The sequence below is a fragment of the Mesitornis unicolor genome, unplaced genomic scaffold (genome assembly GCF_000695765.1).
Source record: "Mesitornis unicolor isolate BGI_N332 unplaced genomic scaffold, ASM69576v1 scaffold5169, whole genome shotgun sequence".
Lineage (NCBI taxonomy): Eukaryota > Metazoa > Chordata > Aves > Mesitornithiformes > Mesitornithidae > Mesitornis > Mesitornis unicolor.
The window spans coordinates 14475-31540 of NW_010205143.1; positions in this window are offsets into that span (position 1 = coordinate 14475).

The following is a 17066-nucleotide window of genomic DNA, read 5'->3' on the forward strand; positions in this document are numbered from 1 at the left end:
TCCTCCTTCGTCGCTGACTGAAATATCCATGACGGGGTCCTGCGCCGTTTTAAGTCCCAGAGCGCTTAGTGCTAACAACGCTGCAAGTCACTGAGCGGGGCTTTCATCGCACCTGGAAATGAAGCCTCACCAAAGGTCCATCATGAGCGCTCAGCTTTCAAGAGTAACACGTCCTTTGCAGAGCTCGTAACACCAGCATAAGCTTGGGACCCCTTGCTCCCTGTAAATAAAATCAGTACAGCTTCACCAAAGGTTATTATTTTTTTTTATTTTTAAATGGCAGTTTCCTGTCCAAAGGAAAACTGTGAGACACATCAGAGATGAAAGGCCCTCCCTGGGAAAGGGCAGATAGGAGCCAGCAAGCAGCTCCTCATGGTATCACTAGTGGACTTCTTTGAAAAGAGTTTATTTTTCCTCTTCTCTGAAGCCGCCCCGCTTCATAACTCCTAATGCATTTCCTTCTGCAGAAAAATACAACTGGCTCATTGAAAGGCAGGAGGCTCTCCCCCTGATTTTAATGGTGAGAACAGGAGGTGACAAATGTATGGTAAAGTTTACAATTAAGAAACCCTAAGGAATGCTTTCACATTTACCACAATTGATTCTGTTACATCACCACTTCTGTTAGTAATAAAGTTATTTTCTGGTGCTGTGGTGAGTCTCTGAAAGGGCCTGGACATAAAAAAACCTCATCTTGTTGAGCTCAATTCTCCTTTTCTGGCTTTCGATGCTCTAAAACTAATGCCTTATAGTCCAATTTGGGCACAAGCTCACCTTCTCTGCAAGCTCTGACTCCAAGGTCCTGTGAGGGCGGTGGGACAGGGGCTGCAGTAATGACAAAGAAAGGAAAACCCACCACGTCCTGTCCCTTGTCTCCATCTCCACTCCATTAGACCTCAAGGTAACTCACACATAAACTCATTTTCAAACTAGAAACAGCATTTTTCAAAGAAAAACCAGGACACTGCCAGAATTATAACTTCTGCTTCTTTCTCATACAACTGGCTTCTGACACTGAAAGCTTTTCTTACACCTCTAATAACTGTTAAAAAAAGACAAAGACACCACAAAAGGTCTTCACACAGCCAGTACCTGGCAATAATTCTTCATAACCCTTTATTTTCATGAATGTCTGAGGCTGAATGGACATTGATTTGCTGCCCGTTAACCTGGCTTTCTTTTAATCTATTAAGATTTCCTTTCTTTGGTGAGTATTTATAGAAGTGGTGCTGTGGGAGCTATGAAATGAGGTTCAAAAGTCAGCAAATAATACCAGATCTTAAAAGACTTCTTTTTTTTTAAAAACAGAAAATACATTCTGTATCTGAGAGCCCCTTGAATGGGTAACATTTGAGGCTATTCTTGTTATAGAGATTTTTCAGGTGCTGATAAAACATTTTAGGGGTGATAGATGAGCCACAGGGCAAACACGTCCATTGAGATAAGACTATTCAAAGCTCTAAAAACTAATAGCTGGAGAGTCGTTTCACTAATAGACCTGATATTTCCTGCCTCCAGTAGGATAATTTTAGAAAGAGACAGGCAGTGTTACAGGTAATCAGGAAATCGTATCAGGATATCTCCCCATATTCCTCACTGTCATGCTGAAATGTATAATTCAGTTTCCCCACACTTTCAGACAGCAAGTCAAGCAAGAAAAAAAACCCGCCCTTTTTCCTTCCTCATGCCAGCTCTCTGCTTTATCTTTGGCATTGAAAAACAATGAAATAAAAGGCTCTGAAGAGGGGACTGGATTGGGATGTGAAGACCAACTTGTGGAAGACCTCATCACAAGAGAGAAATACTCTTATAAATCCTGACTTTTGCAGTAGCAACATCAGCCCACAGCCAGGAACTGGGGTGAGTCCCACTGATTTCACAGACCAAAGCAGAACCAGGTGCAAGCAGCAGTAAAACAATGACAGCAATAACATCAGTCTAGATGCTCATATAGATGCCCCAGGCTCACACATTCACCCAAAACCTCCTTTTTCTGGTTGCCATATGGACTTGCAGCGTGTTGATTCATCACTGTCTGCTTTCCATGCTGGCTCAGAGATACAGTTGTAGACAAGGGGTTCAAACCTCAGCAGAAAATTGCCAACAGGTATCCCCGTTCATTTCTCTGAAATGATATGCATGTGATTGAGAACAGTATTTGCCAGAAAGCTAATAAATATGAACCTGACAGGACATGGATTGTTTATAAAGAAAAGAAAGAAGAAAAAGGAAACGGTGCATGGAAATATGTATCACAACCTAGAAAAAGGAAGAAATAGGTTAGCTTATCTGTTGCAGCAACTGTCACTGTGTCGTGATTAAAGCACGTAGCACATTGCCTTTAATCCAACGTAAGCAAGTTAAAATTGCATATTCCCAGTCTATACAATCAATTGCTCTCCCAGAAGTCACTGACAGGGAAAAGAGAGATCTGTCACCAGTCCTCACCTGTGTAAAACCGCAGGTTCATTCTGCAAACCGTTTGCTAAATAAATTCTCATTACTGCAGTAGATCACAGCCTTAATTAGCGATAGTTAAGTGGGGACCATTTCTTGAACCAGTCATGTTCGAGCTGGACACTCATACACAATCCAGACATTCCTAGTGCACTTAAATTACAGTAATATTAACGTAATACAGTACGCTGACACAGCACAGTAAGAACCAGACTTTGTTTTCTCCCTTCTGAATAAGGCCAATGTGTAGTCAGGTCCTTCCTACTTCAAGATTCCTCATCATCACCAGACTAGACGTCAAAGATGCTCATTCTTATTATTTAAACCAAACCTGCATAGCAACTGTGCAACATGAGCCATTTTTTTCTGATTTTTTAACAAAAACCAAACTGTGGGTGTACCAGATGAACATCAACAAGGCTAGATTGGGCCTACGTTGTAAAAATGCATTCTAGTTTAAAACCACAGTTAGCTCTGTCATATTTCACTTTATGTTGACATTTCATAGCTTGTTCAAAACACAACAGATCATGTTCCCCCTTCCAAGGATATCTGAACACAATAAGCTACACACAAAGTCAAAACGACATTATCGCTAGCGCGTTTTCATCACAACAAAATGACCTTTATTCTTAGGTGGGATCCAAGAAATTCAACACCGTCCATTGACAAAGTCAATGAATGTTTTGGCACGACCTATTGGGCATTTCTGCTGGATGAGACATCAGGAAGAAGAAATACAATAAAATATATGCACACACATCCACACCTCCCTCTCTTCCTGTATACAGCCATGTACTTCTCACCCTTAAATTCCAGTGTGGTATCTTGCATATTTGCAGTACTTGCATTGCAAAGAATGGTACTTGCTCCTTATTCCACTGAGAGATCCAGCACTCGGTACCACTGAATTTCAAACAACTTTATTTTGCAAGTGGCATCACGAGCTTCACACCAGCATCACCCCAAGGTGGTGTCATTAATATGTTTTACTGGGTCAAGGCTTTGCTCTCAATTCTGTGCATATTATGGATAAGTTCTGAGGTTTTTTACTTTCAAAACTGTCACGTTTTAAAGCACATTTGACATTTGAGATCTTACTTGAAGAGACAAATGTGAGTGAAATCAATTCCAGCTTCTCAAGCCACAAACGTACTGCAACTTTGGTAGCACTGGTCTCTCCTAGGAACATGAGATTTTACAAGAGGTGGCTAAAACACCTATTGGTTTGGGATGCTCCTCCTAAAACACCTGAAAAGAGGCCAAACCCCAGCAACAGTTCATCAAAGGCAGCAATTAAAAGCAGCAAGTTAAGTCTTTGCAAGATAAGCAACACTTGGAGTGTTTTAGATTAGGTATTCCCCAAGTTGAGACACTATTTTTTCTCCTTTCCCGGATATTTCCACTGTCAAAAATATTGCCAGACACCCATGCTGCACTGGATGAATGGCAGAACCATCACAGAAGAGCAAAAGCTATGAAACAAACGTACTGAAATGACGCCTTTTTAAAACGTTTTTATTCATAACAGTATTACATGGTGTGTTACAGAAATTAATGGAAAATTTCTAAAAATTTGTTGGATTTTTTGTCGTTGTTGCTGAATGCGTTATACATAAAGTTAAAAATAATATGTCCGTATATGTTAACAAATGGTCGTTATCTGAGGTAAAGTTAAAGTAGGTTTAGAAATGTACTGCAACAGTCATTTTATCTTTCTCATCTTTATTAAAAAAATATGTGTCAGAATGCAGAAATAAAAATGAATGAAAACCACGGAGTAAACATTTTTGCAAAGAAGGTGCCCAGTACGTTATTAGATGAAAGGTTTCATCAGACACTTGGATGACTACGATCTATCAAAATATCTTTTCATGACAGGTAAAGATCAAGAACCTACGGGGGGATGATAACAGGATGGCTGGTGGGATTCCCTGGTTTTTTAAATTTAAAGTGACGAATTTAGTGCTAGTGAAGGATGAGGGATTAAACAATTGCACAAGCTGGATATTTCAGTTATCTACAATACTGGTACAGTGCGGAGGCCTTCCAAGTCCTCTCAACTCAGCATCTCAACCGTGACAAGGACGATCTAATGGTACGACAAGACAATTCAGACTTTGTTTTTATTTATGAGCATTGGTAAAGGGAAGACAAAGGTCCACGGTGATGGTCCAGCCGTCCCTCACGAGACACTAACATCCCAGCCTCATTCCCTCGGCACCTATTCGTTGCAAGGACTATGTAAATGATCTCCTTCCTACAAATACGACGTCAATGGATTCTCTGAGACACAAATCTCGTCTTTTTCTTTCAACGTTTTACCCCATAAGTGGAAATGCACTGACGAGAATAAACCTCAAATGTCTGTGATGAACCAAAATTGTCTTTGTGGTTCCGTATGCAGGACAAAACCCAAAAGAGCCACTGAGGAAGAAAGTAGCACCACTGTGCAAATTAGGAAAATTTTCTTAAAGAAATGTCCTTCAGTAACGCTTTTACCTCTGCTTTTAATCCTGAAACACTCAATCCACCAAGTTTTAATTCATCTTCTCCAGTTAGAAAACTCGATCTTTCTTCTGATGAGGAAATAAGATTTGCTAGAAAGCTGTTTGCACATGACTAAGGAATAAGTATCAAATGACCGTGAGTGGGGATAACAGTTCTCTTCTCTGCAGGTTCGTTAGGTCTATTCACAGCTAATTTTTCATTCACATACATTCTGTAACGCACATTTCTCTAATTTCTCTAATTCAAAAGAAAAGACTGGAATCATGGTGTGAGATTCGCTTGTACATATCAACAATCACCACCCCAGTTATTCTGTCTTCTAAACCATTTTTAGCTTATAACAGAGATGAAAGAAAGTAAAATATTCATAACTGCAGGCCTATTTTAATCATGACAAAAATGGAAATCCTAATGTGTCCATTTAAAAACAAAATCTGCACAATAACCCTAAAAACTGATTAATTATTTGATTCCTTTAACCTTTTCTCCTTTTCCTATTTTTTTCTTTTTAAAATTTTTTCTTTTTTTTTGTCCTTCTTTTTTTTCTTTTTTTTTTTTTCTTTTTAGTGTTAAACCACTAAATTCAATATACTGTAACTGCATAGGAACATCAGGAAAACACATTTGACCTGTATAACAATTCTCTGTAGGGCAAAAATATATAGATTCTTTATGAAAATCATGTGCTAAACATATGAACCCAAACACTGCACTTTTGCTTCATAAATGTAAAAAAAGGAAGTTTTAAATTCTTTTTTTTTGTTGTTCTGTGTGTAAACAGTTTGATGACTTGTACGCAGAGGTTCAAAGGAACGTCAGTGACATGTGGTTTCTGCTAAGTGGAACATGGCCGTGTGATAACGCTAGATCATAAACCCATGTGTTCCCATTCATTTCACTGGTTGCGGACAAGCTGACTGCTTTTGGCAAATGCACTTGAGCTTCAGCCCATGATCATAAGCACGTGAGAAAACGTATGCGATGTGAGAGCCACCACTTGGGTTTGCCACACCTCCCAAGCACTGCAACTTGCTACCTTCTCTACTGTGTAATGGCGTTAGTAAAAGAATTGTCATAACATTTATATTTACAAAAAAAACTGGCAATTTTCATTCGAACTCCTTAAAGCCATTTCCCCTTAAACATTTAAAGAGTTTAACAGTAAGATTTTTTTTTTTTCAAGTTATAAAATAAAAATCCCATTTGATTTTTCTGATGTACAAAAAGTGATAAAGATGAACAATTTGATCACAGAATCAGTTTGTTATTCCAAAATCCATGCCATCCTTGTCCCATTTATCAAGTCCGCTTCATCCAAATTCCTAAACCAGAATCATACCGGTATTATTTGGCAAATGATTTTTTGTTTTCATCAAAAATGGCACACAGAGAAGAAAACACTTGTCTGCATAGCATTACAGCAGCAAGATATCGAAGAAATAAAAATATTCCTTTTCTGCACTTTGTTTAGAGTTTCCTAGGAAATACTGACTCTTTCTTCTTTCCTCAGTGGGACTCCATGTCCTTTCTCTACCCACAGTATGAGTATTCAAACAGAAAAGCAGCATTTCTTCCTCGTGATGCGCTACAACTTAAAGGTCCATTTGGCAACGTTTTCAGTCAGGATGGATAAACAACTGAGTTTTACTCTGTGGTTTCAAGTTAGGAATCATTTCCGCAGGAGGCGTTTTGCTGTTGGATTTGTCACTTATACAAAACTGCGGAATCGGAAATACAAAAAAAAAAAATAAAATAAATTGACACTGCCAGTAATTTTTTGTTGTTGTTTAAATAGGTCTACACAGGGGACAAAAAAAATAATAAATCAGGATCAGCCTGATGTAAATGATGATGAAAACCATGTCACCATGACAGAAAAAGTGCCGACTTGTGCCCAAAAGGCTGTTGAATGATAACGCCACTGCTACATACAGACTCTGCTTTATGCTTGAAAGAAAAAAGAAAGTCTAATACTCAATAAATTCCAGATGCTCATTATTTATATGTGGCATACAGAAGATAACAAATGTTTAAATGAAGACCGAGGAGTAAGATTTCCTAGTATCCACCCATGACTTGTGGGGACAGGGCCGGACTTGTGGTATGAGAAGCAGGGAGAGTTTTTTGTTTTGTGCTGCCATAGGAATCTGCCATTGGTTGCCAAAAATAAAAAGTCAGGAACACTCGTAGAGCCAGTCCAGGAGGGCAATCATCGCTCCTTGTCGGACAAAATCAATCGGAAAAAAGCATGAAAGCCAAAGGCCTGCCAGGCTGTTGGGTTTCGTTTGAGTCTTGGAGCACCACAAGCCTGTAACAATGCTATTTCTTAGGTCTGTTGATCTGGGCGTAGAGAGGTTCTGCTTCCTGGGGATAATAAAAATAAAATAAGCGGAGATGTCTCCAGACATTTTTTTAGCACATTTTTCAAACATCTGCTTGAGAACAGCAATACCTCCTGAGTCATAACCCAACGGCAGCGTTTGTTTTCTGCGCTGCCTTGAGCGATCACAGCCCCCTTCCCCTGGTTGAATTGAGAAGAAAATGAGACATTATTACAGAAAATGAATGCTGACTATCAATTTCCTCTTCCAGCACTGGCTGTGCACCGATCCTCAGGAGGTATTGCTAGGCATAGACATATGAAGAAATGAAATGATATTTATATGACTCGATGTTTGGAAGTCTACAGGCCAGAAATGTAGCTGGCATAAAATGCTGTTACCCGTATCAGGCTCAAACCCCCTGCCCCAGCAGCACGACAGCAGAACAGAGCTGTGGGTTTTACACAAATCATGGAGAAAAACACTTGTAAACAGAAACCACCGCTGAAAGCTGAGCTAATGAAGCTGTGATGGGATTTAAAATAACGCTATGAGTTGCCTGTGAAGAATGAGGAAAGCGAGCTCTGTGCAGTTTGATTAGGAGCCTGTAGAACCATTAGTACGATCATTAAAGCTGGGAGGAAAGCATGTCGATTTGCTAACAGAAACCTCCTTGGGAATTTCCTGGATGTGGAAGGGAGAAAAAACCTGCCACGTTTTTCATAGCTGACGCCCTATGCTTTAACACCATGTTCGTCTCGGCTGCAGTGGGAAGCAAACCATCCGTGGACCCTGGAACCCACTCTACTTCATTTCCAGAAACTAATTTATTAAACTAAGAATGACAACTAAAAAAAGAACAAGACAGGCAGAAAGGCTAATTAATGCCATACTGCATTAACTCTCCACAGCTTGATAAATATTCAAATACCATGCCCCGATGTTGAATTTAACCAAGTGAGAATCGACTCGTGTTACGACAGCATCAGCAGAAGCTGACTTTGAGGGAAAAAAAACCTCTGAAGGCTGGCAAATGACTGGGCACTGCGGTGCACAGAAATGTCTGGCAGGGGATGGCACAGGATTTTAATCACTGCTTATAAAAATGAGAAAAACAGCCCAGAGATGTATCCATCGGGCTGTATTTACTCTGTGCCTAGGGTGCCTGGCCAGTGCTTCAGGCTGTGCCCCATCCCAGTGCCCTGTCCCACCTCACTGCATCTCGTGTTGAATGACGAGCAACAAAACAAATCCAAAATATGACCCGTTTCCTCCATGCCACGGGAATTTGCCTCTTTTTCCTTTAAATTACCACATTTCTGGAGCTTGCAAAGACTCTGACTCCCTACTTAGAATCACAGAAGCATAGAATGGGTTGGAAAGGACCTTTAAAGCTCATCCAGTCCAACCCTGCTGCAGTGAGCAGTGACATCTTTAACCAGATCAGGTTGCTCAGGGCCTCATCAAGCCTGACCTTGAATATCTCCAGGGATGGGGCCTCCACCACCTCTCTGGGCAACCTGTGTCAGTGTTTCACCACCCTCATAGTAAAGAACATCTTCCTAATATCTAATCTAAATCTACCCTGTTCTAGTTTAAAACCATTGCCCCTTGTCATATCGCTACCTGTCCTTGTAAAAAGTCCCTCTCCAGCTTTCCTGTAGGCTCCCTTCAGGAACTGGAAGGCTGCAATAAGGTCTCCCCACAGTCTTCTCTTCTCCAGGCTGAACAACCCCAACTCTCTCAGCCTGTCTTCACAGGGGAGGTGCTCCAGCTCCCCATTTTTGTGGTCCTTCTCTGAACTCGCTCCAACAGGTCCACATCCTTCTTGTGTTGACAGCTCCAGAGCTGGACACAGGACTCCAGGTGGGGTCTCACCAGAGCAGAGGGGTAGAATCACCTCCCTTGATCTGCTGGCCACACTTCTTTTGATGCAGCCCAGGATTGTGGTTGGCGCACAGGTGGCTCTTGTCCAGCTTTTCATCCACTAGTACCCCAAAGTCCTTTTCCACAGGGCTGCTCTCTATCACATCATCCCCCAGCCTGTACTGATAATGATGACTGTCCCAATCAGATGCAGGACGTGGCACTTGCTCCTGTTGAACCTCATGAGGTTCACACGGGCCCATCTCTCCAACTTGTCCAGGTCCCTCTGGATAATGTCCCGTCCCTCTGGAATGTCAACCGCACCGCTCAGCTTGGTATCATCTGCAAACTTGCTGAGAGTGCCCTTTATCCCACTGTCAGTATCACTGATGAAGATATTAAACAGCACTGGTCCCAGTACATAACCCTAAGGGACACCACTTGTCACCCCTCTCCATCTGGACATCAAGCCACCAACTGCTACCCTCTGGATGCAACCATCCAGCCAACTTCCCACCTCCATGGAGCCCTGAGTACACTATGAGCATTACGAGAGGATGAGAGAAATCCTTTGGAATGATTAAATAAAGGCTGCTGAAATGATCCCCAGCAAGAAGCAAATATATTTTGTGACCTTGAAAAAGTGAAGGTAATCAGAAGAGACGCCTGAGAGTAAATAAGTGCATTTCACATACTGTGCTAAGTCCACCTCTGCCAAGTCTCATGTACCGCAGACACGAAGCTGGCAGAATGATCTATCACAGCTAGTTCAGAGAAAATCTGTATTAATTAATGTGGGAGCCTGACACACACCAGGCCATTCTTTAGGCATTTGCTGAACCTGAGGTGATTGCAAAGGGAAGTGAAAAGGAAGGAGGAGAAGAAAAGGGGAGGGAGGAAGAACATCCCTTTGGAACAAAAGATGTCAGTTTTTCAAACACCTTCGGAGAAAAAAAGAGCTTTTCAAAATGTCAAGTGTGCCTGTTAAAGCTGTCCTCAAATATCTTTACGATATGCAGAGGCACTTAAGTTACAGGTGTCCTAAGGTGTCACTGAACTTGACACCATTGCAAGAGGAGGGGAGGAGTTCATCATCGGTCATCAGCACTTTCAACAACGCATGAGGCAGTCTTTGGAATCAGAAATGTCTTTTATCTGTACCCAGTATTTATCTGAACATACACTTCACATGGCAAAGGACTGCATTTCTCACTGATTTGAATAATTTTTGTTCCAGTAGACCAGATCATTTTGGCTTAAAAGTGTGCTCTTATGTCTTCCTTTCAGTCGATTTCCCCCTTCAGAAGCCTAAATGAGACATTAATTACAGTAATTGCATGCAATTTTCTCAGCCAAATTTTTTTGTCAATGGCTGAGATCTGTTTTCTAATATTTTGAGATAATTCGAGCAGTGCATCTTGCCTGTAGCCCAACATTGCAAGTGGTATCCGTGAAGTATTGATAATGATACTCAAGAGAGCAAAAGAGAGGAGAAAGGGCCAGAAAAGAGGCAAAAGGAGAGACAACAGCGTGCTGTTAGCTTCACACATAGGTTCTCTCACAACGCCAGGCAGGGTGCCTTCACAAAGCATTATTTTGGAGGCTCATGGGAGCACAAATAAACCTCCTTCTTTTTACATACGCCACTCAAAAGTCACAGGGAATGTCACTAAAAGGCAGGCGAGCCTAACTCTTCTCACTGCATCTCACCGATGCTTTCCCCTTTCTACTTCTACCACTTCTGATGTGCTTTCATCAACCCACAGAGAGAAACCAAGAAGCCAACTGGCAGCACCTTTTTTTTTTGCTGCTAAATCCTACTTGAAGGGTTCAATCAACTTCAGGGATATGCAATCTCTGGCAGATGTTTGAAAAGTAAATGTTTTCCATTACGTTTGGAAGCTGCAATCACAGTAGTGTTAAGCTGTATTCTCATATACTAATGGGGCTCCTTCTGTTGAACAGCAGTCTTTAAATAACGAGATACTGCTGGAAGAGGATATGAACTCACAGGTCAGGTATCAAACCAAAGTGACAGGTTGCAGTAAGGGACCAGAAATGCCTAAATATACATGCTTTAAGTTAGACATCTAAATTCAGGAAGCTACAAGTACGCTGTGTAAATGTTGAGTTATGAATTAACTGCAAAAACTGCCAAAGAGAAAAGTTGCCCTATGCATGCTACATTTACATATTCCAGAGATACTTCATGCTTAAACCCAGTTTATTCTTCCCATTTTGAGGAACATTCTGCACAATAAACAAGACTGTAGCAAATAGTAAGCATTTCTGGCAGAGTACTCCACTGCACGAGGCAACAAGGTTGCTAATGGCTTTGAATATCCAAATGCTTATGAGTTATGTAAATACCAGAAGTAAATTTACGTCCTATTTAAAGACATTAACATCTGCTCCCCAGCAGCACTAATCACTGGAGAACACCTCCTGAAAGATTCAGCATCTACTTGGGCTTGTGTAGGTGCGCTCCCTGACAAAATGCAACATGGGGCTCAGTTAGGAAGAAACTATTTTTATACTGGCAGCCCTTTCATCATCACCAGGCACCCTGCGATGCGCAAAGCTGCAGGCAAGATGTACTGAATCGCAGAGGTGAGGCCCGCATAGATTTCTTTGCCCTTTACAATAGATTCTCAGCGTCGGTTTTTACTCCTGGCTGACTGATCAGAAAGGGCAGGCTCAAACGACAGAGTTTCATGAAATAAGTGTGCTGGCACGCCAGCCCAAACGAGAATCTTGTGCTGGGGATGCAAGTGAAGGGAACGCGAGTGCAATGCATCTTCTCTATTGCATGCTGACTTAATAAAATAGACATAGTAAACATACAAATTAAGTATCTTTGGTGATAAAGACAGATAATTCCTATCGGCCCATTAACAGCCAGTGGCTTATCTTTGGTCATTTTTATTACAGTTACTATTAGCACAAATACAGCAACCTTCTAATTTGGGATTATGACTGGAGAGTGCTTCTTTTCTTACTACAAGCCTACCCAGGAATATTTCCTACTTTCAAATACCTAATTTAATTATTATCATTTTAAAAGTCTCTTTCATTTTAGTATCAAGATGGATGCCGTACATCCATAAAATGAAAAAGCAATGAGAACTACTTGGAAAGACGAACCCTGCTTCATCTTGGTCCTGGCATAACAATGATCTGCAGCAAAGAAACACACCTATTATTTCTGGACCCTTTTCCTAACAAACCAGTAGCCACTCAATTATATTTTCCACCTGTGCATCTGTCAATTCTCCTTCATACCTTTTGAACCTGCTGGCCAATTTGAAGCAAATTGTTCAGAAGTCTCAAAGATACTAAAATATTGCAAATGCCTTTTAAAAAATCAGTTGCTGTGCAGAAGACAGGGAACTTTTAAATGACCTCATTAGAGAGAAAGCTGGGAGAGCTCATCTCCTAATCGAATTGCTGGATTGCCAGTCAGCAAGTACAGCAAGCTGTGTATGCTAAGCTATAGCACGTTGTCTCTTGTTCAGAGGAAGGAGTTGGAGAAGTTGAAGGGTACTTGGCTACTTCAGGTGGACTTGGAGACACTGGAAGAGGTGAGAAACCTGTGTATGAGCTGGTCGTATTAAAATGGATAGCCCGAAGGGGGTTTTAGCAGCTGTGTAGAAGACAAATCTGCAGGATGCCTCTGTTCACAGAGCAGCCTGAATTTCTCCAGTCTTGTCCCTTCAGATTCTCTGGGAAGTATGCGGATGAATAAAGAAGCATGGGGCCCGAAATGACTATTGTAGGACTCTGGAATAAAGCAGTACTTCCAAAACTGTAATCTCTTTCCAAATGCACAATACTCTACCACTTCTCTCTCAGGGTCACAACGCTGCTCAGTGCTGTGTCTTTAGTTTGAGAATGATAGCTCCAGAGCCTAGGGCATGAACAGGTCCCCTGTAATCATTATGAATTTCTCTTTGGACTCTGATCTGTATTGAGCGGGATGAGTGATAATAACAGATGCTGCAAATACAGCCTTCGATGCCCATGAGCCCATTCAGAGTGATAGTGCAATAGAAAGCAGGCAGAAAGGAAGAGCAGGTTGCACAATCAGCTTCATGTGCCCTCCTGAGACTCACCAAACTCCCAGATAAGCCAATGCTTTGTCCAGAAGTTGCTATATTCTTTCAACTTCCTCATAACAGCCCAAATAAAGAGTTAGAGTAGTCCATCCTGGACCTGACTAAGGCTATTAGGAACATTCATCACGAAGAACGGCACTCGCTCAAAGATGGATGATGGCAGCGGGCCACCAAAGTACCACCAAAAGCTGATAGACAAATATTCTAATGAACTGTTGCTCTCCTGACAGTGCTGATAGCATCGTGAAGGGTATGACACATTTTGAGAGCTTATAATTGTCTGCACACATTTCACAGAACAACTAAACAAGTTTTTGAGGAAGATATGTTCTAGCCACAAATGTTTTGAAGGCTTCCCGAGAATCTCTTATGAAAGGCTGCCAGTGCAAGTCTTGAACTGGGCAGCATATCAATAGAGCTGCTGTTGTTCCAGCACTTAAAATTACTTCTATTGCAATAATTGTGGTATCAAATATTCCCTTATTCTCTTTCAGAAGTTTCACTCTGTTGTTAATTCGCCTTCAAGACCCAGTCTGTGTCATCCACACAGAGTCAGACCATATTTGTGATATCCAATTCCTGTATTCAGGCTGAATTTATTCTTTCCACAGTCAGGATATTTTGTTAGGAGATGCTGGAGAACATAACCACAGGTATATGAAGAAGCCTAACATCAGAGAGTCAAAGTTTGCTCCTCTTCTTCTATCTTCTCATCATGCTCAAAGGCTCCCCTTCCTATAGCCTTTGCTAGGCTTTCAATCATGCAGCTTCAGGGCTTCCTGGGATCACGGCATGCCAGACCCATTGCCAAAGCAGAGTTAGGGACTGCAGCTGAAACATTCCCAAGAACAGGAATATCCACACCAGCAGGGTCTGTACCTCACACCCTGTAGGTTCAGGCTGACTGGGTGCACTGGTGAGACCAGGTGAAATTTCTTCTGTTCATACTTCTTGCTTTAATCCAAAATGTCAATAATAAGGACTATTGAACTTATCCGGTAGAATCATAGCTAAATGTTCTTTCTGTCTCTCTCCTTTCGCCATAGTTATACCCAAGACAACCTCTAAAGACAGCAGCAGGGATTAAAGACAAGTCAGCTGAAGATGGCAGTCTTATTATTCAGCATTCTCCTCAGCCCTTCTGGAAAATCACAATCCATCCTCAACATTGCTTGTGAACAAAGGGAAAACAACCAAATACAAATCTTCCTATGAACAGGTCTGCAAAGAGTTGATTTTATTTCACCTGAGAAAGTTAGGCCTGTCTACTTCTTGTCTTCAACCATAAAGGGACAAAAATGTAACTCGTCCACAAAATGTCACTTTTACCTGTCCATAGCAACTTGTTGAAAAGCGACTTATAAGAACGGGCACTGGTAGGATGAGGAATTTGAGAGATTAAATTGAAGATTGCAAAAGGAAGAGAGGAAAAATGCAGAAATGAAGATAGTAACTGAACAATGCTCATTTATTTCTAAATGGGAAGATGGAGTATCAGAAGGAATCAAGAAAACAAATTGCCAAGTTACCTTGAAAGAGCAAGGTACAAAATACCAGGCAGGTGAGCATTCTGAATACATCAAGATAAGTAAGATATTGCATGGGCATAGCTGATTTCACAGAGATGCTGGGAACAGATAGATTTGAAATATCTGAGCACAATACAATGACATGCTTCCGAGAGGTCCATTCATCTGAGCTGTACACTGCACCGTTCTTGGTGTGAAGAACCATGTTCTAAAGAGAGAAGTAATCTCCATCTAACACACCAAAGTGGCTTTTATGCAGTCTGTGATTCTTTTGTACTACGTGTTTCTCCCCATTAAGTTTCAGTGCAAATGTGGAGCTCAATATACAACACAGTAGTAAGTCCTGAATTGATAATTTTCCATGGAGATTAGACTCCGTTGCTCTGATGATACCCGGCTTCAGAATTAGATGGGCTGGTTTTAGCAAGTGGATTTCCTACAGACCACTGCTGAATGGCACTGCACAGGGGCACAATGATATCAGTGTAACTTCACTGGGTAGCGGCTGGCTTTTTGTTCAGCTTCCTGTTCCTGCCTACAGCTTTTAGGAATTACTATAATACAATAATCAGTACCATTATTTAACATTTCCCAGAATGTATTTCTGAGAATTATACACATTTTATGCAAGGCTGTATAAGGATTAATAAAAAATACAGAAAAAACATACGGAAACGCTGGTAATATACTGCTCTTGTAGCTCCCAGAGACCTTTAACAGGCAAAAGAATGTATTTGCCTAAGCATTATATAAAAGCAGAACAAAAGGAGCTCCTCACTTGATTGCCTTACACAGTAATGTGCATTAACAGACTTAAACTACTCTTTCAAGTTATATCCAGAACTCTTAGTAGGTCAATGTGTGTTATGCTAGTTTACAAATGATGTTAACTATCTTTGTGACACTCAGAAAATTAGAAAGAGATTTTTAGCATAATTCTCCCTGTGATGAATTTCAGAGTAACCTTGACTATAATAAACCGTAATAAACAAATACACATGGGTTTGCAGAGTGTGGGACTTGGATAAAGGTTAAATTCACTTTCCCAGTCTAGGAAAGAACTCCTGAAATGGTCTGAAGCTGGGAAAGCTGCCTGCGTCCATGCTGGTTGAGGTCAGGCAAAGGCAAAGCCCAATTGCTGTATGGCACCACCCATTCACAGAAGCAGCTCTCGCTGCAGTACGGATCTTGCTCTGAACAGCTCTGCAGAGGGTTGATTTTATTTCACCTGTGAAAGTTAGGCCTGTCTGCTTCTTATCTCCAACCATAAAGGGACAAAAAATGTAACTTATCCACAAAATGTCACATTTACCTACCTATAGCCATCTGCAGAAGACACAGTAACCACTGGATGCTCCTGCTAGAGCAGCTCATCCCAGCTCGACTGCATCCTTACACTGGCATTTTTAGACTCAATGAGACACAAAGCTTAGTGCTACTTTTGCTTTAGACCCCAAGAGCTGAGCATTATGTTGGGGAAGCTAAGGGGGAGATGCCTTCTCACAGCACCGCATATTATTAAGACATAATCTTATTAGTCCCAAGTGGATCAAAGCTAAGTCACTGTAAGACTCTTTAAATCATATTTAATGTACCGATGTAAACTGAATCCTAATGAAACTATTGAGTTGAAACCAAATTATTTTGGCTCAGGGTGGATAAGTCACTGGTAAACACAGCACCACTTCTGTACAGAAATAAAAATGTTTCCACCACTGTTATGGATTTGCTCCAGGAGCGCTGTGCTGAAGCACAGAAGCTGTATCAGATCACTTGTATGGGTAACATGAAACAGGAATGGCAGCCAGGGAGAAGATAATGAAACAAATCCTTCAAATAATAACACTAGAGAGTATTTGGATGGAATAACAATGCTCAGCACTCATAAAACTTTGTAGCTTTTTTTGGTAAAACGTATCTATTGTACTGCAACAAATCACAGAACAGTCACTGGCAGCCACATTTTCTAACATGTTCTGTAACACAAAAGATGAAAAGATCATCTTTCCCGTCTGTCTGGATTTCAATGACTTACATTTGATGAATAATTTTTAAAACATCACCGTGCCAACGGTAATATGAATGATCATAATTTTCAGATGTTTTTAATTTGCAGTTGGAGATAAAAACACACAAGCCCATTTCAATACTTTTCACATGCAGATAATAAATGTGCTGCTTCTACTGATTATCACATTGATTTAGGGTAGAGGTGTTCATGTATCATTACATAATTTTATTTAATGTTTGTTATGTCTATGGGTAAG